Genomic DNA, 7,500 nt, shown 5'->3' on the forward strand with positions numbered 1-7,500 from the left:
CATTGTCCAATATGTAGATGACTCTACAGTCATCACTATCTCTAATTCCTCCTCAGAACTTTTAATACCCAGATGTCTTTCAACTCAGTAGAGATGTGGTCCAGTAATAATCAGCTTATCCTCAACCCTAAGAAAACAAAATTGCTACTCTTCCTTCCTAAATCTAAAAACCACATTAAACTATCTTTCTCCATTAGGTCCCTCAACAATATTCCTATAGAAGTTGAAACTAGCACAAAACTGCTTGGTATTACCATTGATGACCAACAAAAATTTGATATTCACATTAACAACTGTATCAAAAAAAAAAACATCAAAAGCTAGGAGGACTCCTGCATAGGAATAAAAAATTCCACCACCACCGAAGCTAGGATTTCTCTTACCCATGCTTACCTTCTACCCTACATAACTTACTGCTCCCAAATATTCACAAATCTCTACTTACCAAATTAGAATCAACCTATCACAAGACAGCTAGGTTTGCAGCCCAACAAACATAAATCTCACCACTGTGTCTCTCTAAAATACCTCCACTGGCTTGAACTACCTCACTTGCTCCTACAATCGCAGCTCCAAATGATACACTCCATTCTATATCAGCCTGGCTTCTGTCCTGATTTATCCCCCCTCATCTCCCACTATTCCCTCACCAGATTTCTTTGAAGTGCAACACAAGACCTATTAAATATCTACAAACCTAAGTCCAAGACAGGGTCCAACTTATATAGCTATAACCCCTGTATTGCATGGAACAAACTCCCACTAGAAATTAGGAACCTGACACATCCTAAACAATTTAAGCTAGCCACCAAAGACTATTTTAAAAATCACTGAATACTACCTACCTCCATAGTACTATCTTAGCTTGAATGGCATACATCCTAAACTTTTTGTAACCACCAAATCTTTACATTTACACTACTCACAGAACCACAACTAGCAAACTGTCTACCTTCCAAAGGTTTTTCCTGTACTCTGTTTACTAAACCTTTATATCAACAAATTTATTTAACTGTAACATATTAATTACTATACTTTTATTGTTATGATTTATTTTTGTTTCATAGTATCATTAAAATTGTTACATATTCTTACATTGTTATAAACTGTATGCAGCATTTGCTTTGTTGTATATTTATGGAGCTTGTCTCCCCGGGCCTCCGCTGAAAAAGGGCTTTTGCCTAGTCGGACACTCCGGGTCAACAAATGTAAAATAAATAATAATAAATAAATAAATAATATTAAAAAATTACCTCAGTCAACTGCTGTATGTGTGTGTGTGTGTGTGTGTGTGTGGGTGTGCTTGGTGTTGTATTATGGTCATTGTATGATCTTTATAATCTCTTTTCATTCAACTCTCACTCCGGTGAACCTTTAACATAGCCGCAAGAAGCCAACATCCCCTTTTTCACTCTGTCCACAAAACGTCCTTTCCGCAGATGACTGGAGGATGTTATCATCTCAAAGATGCATACATACATCATGAAGCAGAGTCCTTTCAGACCATTAGATGTGTGATTAATAATTCTGTCATGGGATGGTGCACAAGTCACATATGGACAGAATCAGTATTTAATACATTCAAACACATACAGACATACCCTTACTATTTTCCATCATATAGATATAGAAATTGGTGTTTAAATGACATTGTAATGGCCATAATTGTATGTGATGTTGGCTGTTAGCCTAGTAATGTCCTAAGGCCCATGAAGATTGCACATGTCAGTGTTGCTGTCATCCACATGTGCTGTGTTGAGGTGTGGCTAACAGTAGCCCCACAGCAGTGTATTTATTCTGTGATTTGAGATATGTACTGATAACAGCTGCTACCATTTAATTGCATGTTCCTTACATAACAGCTGTAGTAATATGTCTCCTGGAAACTGTTGAGATGGGATGATGCTATATATATTGCTTCCTTACTAAGGCATGTATTTTTGTAGTGGAGTATACCAACATTCTAGCCAGTTCTCATTCAACCATCACAGTAACACTTGCAGTATTGCACAGATGTGCATGCGTATACCTACCATCATTAAATGCTCTGTGAGATACAACAGCATAATATCATACTGATTATATGGGCACAGACATCTTGTTATATATATGCTGTTATATACACAAACATAAAACTAGTCCAGATTCAATTGCAACCTTTGTGAATTCATTGCATGCACAATTGCGTTGCTATTCACAAGGATTATTGAGGTAGTCCCCAGCAGCTTTGTGTGACTGCCAGCATTTTTGTCAGTAATTGTTCTGCATGAACCACTTTCACCTCATTTGTAATGTGTCCATGTATGGTATCACTCATATACAGCTCTACAGTGAAAAATATATATGCATATGAATGCAATCGATGTAATTATGTGACATAGGTAGAGTTATATGACTGTGAAGACTTCCACTGTTTGGCATGTGATGCATAACCAAGGTTGTATTTGGAGGTGTTTTCACAAATCATTTTTTAAATAATTGCAAAATGATATGCGGAATGCACAACTAAGTGCAGAGCTGTTTGTGGATGGCACCACACATACTTAACCATAGGAAATAGGCAATCTGCTAGTTGACATATTTGGATCAAACTTCACTCCTGTCCACACTGGACATCACCCAAAGTATACATGCAGACATTACTCAGCCTATTTTCTCAAGAGAGAGCTCATCTGTGCACTATCTAAGGCTAGAAATCCAGCACCAATGGGCCCTGAAAGCATCCCAGGTTGCCTTTTCAATAACTTGCAACCTGACCTAGCAGAGGCAGTTGGATCCCTATGTAGCCACAGCTTCCAGACAGGCTATGTTCTGGCAGAAGGGTGAATAGCATCAGTCATCCATCACCTGACCCAGGGAATTAAAGAGTTATAAGCCTGACTCACCTCATCTGTAAGGCAATCAAAGAATCATCATGGACCTAATCAAAAAGGACACAAGTAATCTTCTGATTGCTTATCATACCCATTTTGAATCCTTAAGGATGCATCATGTCTGTTAAATCTGTGTAACTTCTTCAAGAAGATCATCAAGTGCATGGATAGGGGAAAGACAGTGCATCCCACCCAACTAGACCTGGCCAAGGCATTTGACACAAATCCTCACTCAGATATTGCAGATAATCTGCCCCAACTGCCCATAAACACATACATCACCAGGTGGGTAGCCAAATGGATAACCAACAGGACACATTATGTCGAAGTGTGTGAATTCACCACTAGCAAGATGGCAGTGACCAGAGCAGTACCATAGGTTCCTGTACTATGCCCTTTCCTGTTCAATATTTACTTCCCAGAAGTCATGATAAACCCACACAGTCTTTGTCTTACCAACTTTGTGGATGACTACAAAATATGGACAATCATTTAATCCATAAACACTATTGATACTGCAGAAACTGTTAATGAGCAAAAATGATTTGTGCCAGAGTCATGGAAACACACTAAATGGACAAAAAAGCACAATGACTCCCTTTTGAAAAGCAAATACCAAAGCTAATTGCATTAGACAGCACAGCCCTATGAGTACATGCAGTGGTATGTGATCTGGGTACACAGTTATATACTAATCGGAAGATCAACCACCATGTGTCCCAAGAGTGATGAATCCCTTGTATATGACACAACTCATATGTATGGACAGACCATTCACATAAAAAGGCATTATCATGGCATTGTATTTGGCCCTCTTCTCACCAATATTTGAATACAATGCACCATATTGCATGTACCTCACCACCCATCTGTAACAGCTGGACAAACACCAACGTTTTTGCACAATAAAGCGACATAGTGTAATCAAGTAGTCATATGCAGACAGATTTACAGCCCTCTCACTGTATTATATCTCAACATACTACTAAGGGTCAATCTGTATCTGGACTACAGGGCACCCTTCAGTCTGGGCCTGATGGCAATGCTACACATTGTTAATGCAAACTGCAGAAGCATAACTCATCCCAGGGATGTTAACCTATCCTCTGACATAACAAATAATTTTGGAGAGATTGATACAACTCTCAGACACTACCTCTTCTCTGGATCATGCTTGCCATTCAAGTAAATCAAAGGCCTTTCCTGACCCTTTTCAAGTGCAACATAGATCAATGGATGGTTAATCATGATTGTACGCCTGGTGTTGCTCCCCTATCCCTCATGGATAGAGGCAGTTGGTATCAGATAACATAGCATAGACATATCCCTGTGTGAGCATTGGTCAAATAGCTACTGAAAATTGTGCAAATTATGTTAAATATGACTAGGCTTTTATGGGATCTTGGGACTTTAGCCTAGTACTCTACTATGCACATATAAACCTATGAAGTTCAGTTGTATCCCAGGTACAGATATAGGGTGACTGTTCAGCATCACAGACATACCAGTACATCACTTCAGTATTACTGCTTGATAGTTTGCATGAACACATATGGATGCATGTCAGAATTTCATGGCAGTATACCATTTTCCATGGCAATGTTAGAGTGACAGTGATTATGTGGTATATGTCTTGGGTTTGACATGCTGATATAAAGTGTGCTCGATGTATTATTTGGTATATGAACAATATAACAGTGAAAGCTTCCTTGCTTTCTGAAGCTAGACTTTGCAGTCCTGGAGTTTCTGTGCACATGAGCACAAATGATGCATTGCCATGAGTTTCACATCATGCTGTACCATTCATTATGATGGATCACTTCTGAATTCACACAGCAATTGCAGATGCAGACAATATCCACTGATGTTGCATGTGGCAGATGCATGCAATACATAGCTATGTGTAGGGAATCCACTCATACTAGTGTAGGGAATCCACTCATAGTAGAGAATCCACTCATACTTGTTTCCATATGGCCACTACCTATGTCATTCAGGGATGATTTTTTCAAGTGTAATACGTTTGCAAAAGTGAGCTCCCACATATCTTGTCAGCCATACATAAGTATTCTTTGAGAGGCATAACCATTAGGAGTTGACAGTGCAGACTTCCCTTTAAGGTGTTCTATATGATGCATGTGTGATACATCTTTCTTTGATGCACTCAGTAAATACGCAGCTTATTGAGAACATTGATGGTATGGGTTACATTCTTGAAGGTGTGGATTGTGGTTTATGTGTCATGCAGACCTCTCAGTTAGCCAGGATTGCCCACAAGTTAAATTACATGTGTAACACTGTCCCTTTTAACACCTGCAAAAATTGGTAAGTTTTGAGAAAGGTGTGTTGAATTCCCCTTATACATTAATAACAAATCATTACAGTTGTACAAATGTGTTTCTGCAGAACATTAATTTTATGTCAATATCACAGATAAATGGTGATATTACTTTAGAATTGTCCACGATTGTGCCTGCTTCTGTCTAATGTTGTCAATGAGCCTGTTGCTATGTATCCCTGATTGGCTGAGAGCTATGCTGACATTTCAGTCAAATTCAAGCAACTCATTTTGCACATCCACACAGTATGCACATACCAATACTCTATATATCGTCCTTGCTAAATGTCCTCTCCAATGAGCATGCCAGGATGCTTATGTCACAACCAATCATTCATCTTCATTGTTATGCAACCTTGTGTGACAGTCACATAGTATACCATAATGTGTGATAATACAAATATACTCACACAGGAGGTGTAATCAGTATTACGTACTGTGCTATGTACATAAGTGATTAATGCTATGCTACTGACTTGTCTTTGGAGTGTACATAGATTGACATGCCATTATAGGGTGTACATTAACGTTTCACATGTTGTTTTCCTCTTTCTTCATTCCTAACATTTATGTCTGTGCCTTTTTTAATACTCACACTTCACCAGACTAGTTCATTTATACTGCATTCTATGTACCCTTGATGATCACCACAATCCTTTATTTCAGTATGCCAAAAACATGTTGTACTGTACATTAGACTGAGTGCACTTTTTTATAATGTGTTACTACTGCATTCATTGCATTCAGTTTAGCCCTAGTGATCATTGCGGCTGTATGTGCAATTCTACAGAGCAAGTTTGCCCGCAGGTAAATTGTCTGCATGTTCTATATGACATCATGCTGCTTTACATGGTTTCCTGACTGACAACGCTGTTACTGGCCATGAAACCTCGCTTGTATTTGTGTAAGCATGATGTGTGGCATGCGCATGTGATTAGCTCAGCTGCTCATCGCACAAACATGCAAACTCCATATAGGCTTCATGCTAAGCCTCCACAGAGTTTATTGAATCCCTGGGTAAATGTATTATAGATGATTTTATACTTGTTAAAGTCACAGACATATTACCAGCATAAAATTCTTATAGCCATCATTCAAAAAGGGTGTTGGTTTATATGATTAATGCATCAAATTTTGATCCTGTTTTAACAGAGGCATATGTAATGCATATTTCCTGTCCATTGGAATAATCACATTACATTACACATAAAAAGTATTATATCTCTGCAATAATTTAATCGGTATCAGGATCTTTACTCTCTTTTAGATTTTTACATGTGATTACACATTTACATAACAGATAAAGGTTTTGAGATAAACTATCATTATTATCAAGTAAATTTATTTATTTTTATTTATTTACATTTGTTTACTGGGATAAGTCTGACTGGGCAAGGTTGCCCATTTTCAGCGGAAGCAAACAAACAGCACTACATACAATGAAAGAAAGAAAGTGGCAAACAAGATGGTAAGTATAGGAGCATATAGTAAAATTCTAAACAAGTAAAGGTAGAAAGTAAAAATATAACATTGAACTAAGACAACATTTATAGTAAAATGGATGTCTAAGTCATGGCTACAACATTAATTAGGAAAAAAATTAAGACACATGACTAAAGATTGGCTGACATAGTACAAAATAGTAGCAGAAAAACAGTAGGTTGAGTGGAATATTATTAGATAAAAAATATTCCAATTGGTGATTGATAGTAAAGGTATATGATGGTGAAAAAGTAGAAACAACAGAATATACAGTGAACTGAAAGGGAAACCATATAAAAGCAGAAATAAGAAAAAGGAAAGACAGGTAGAGCAAAGGAGGTAAGATAGGAGAAAAAGGAAGTGAGTTTAGGAGGAAATGTAGATGTTATCCAGAGCCAGTACAAGCACAAGACCAAGAGGTATTTAAATGTGCCTTAAGAAAGTGCTTAAAGTCACATGTCTTTTGTATTGACCGGATGTTAAGAGGGAGAGCATTCCTGGCTTTAGCTACATTAGTAGAGTATAAAGAGCTCCCAGAGTTATATTTGCTTGTATTTATGTCAATAAGTGCCTTATTGGCACTTCGCAGTAGTCGACTGCTGATATAGTGGTGAAGAAATCCTTGCAGGGAAGGGGTTTTATTAGAGTGATAGAGGATTTGGTGGGCCATGGTAAGTTGGTTAAAAATAATAAGGTTTGGTAATTCCAGCCAGGATAGTTTTCTAAGGGATAGACAGTGATGGGATCTAAATGGTGAATCAGTAGCATATTTTGCTATTTTGTTGTAGCAGATTGATAGCTTATTTT

Source organism: Protopterus annectens, chromosome 6.part0 (genome assembly GCF_019279795.1).
Source record: "Protopterus annectens isolate FY-2018-M chromosome 6.part0, PAN1.0, whole genome shotgun sequence".
In the NCBI taxonomy this organism is placed as follows: domain Eukaryota; kingdom Metazoa; phylum Chordata; order Ceratodontiformes; family Protopteridae; genus Protopterus; species Protopterus annectens.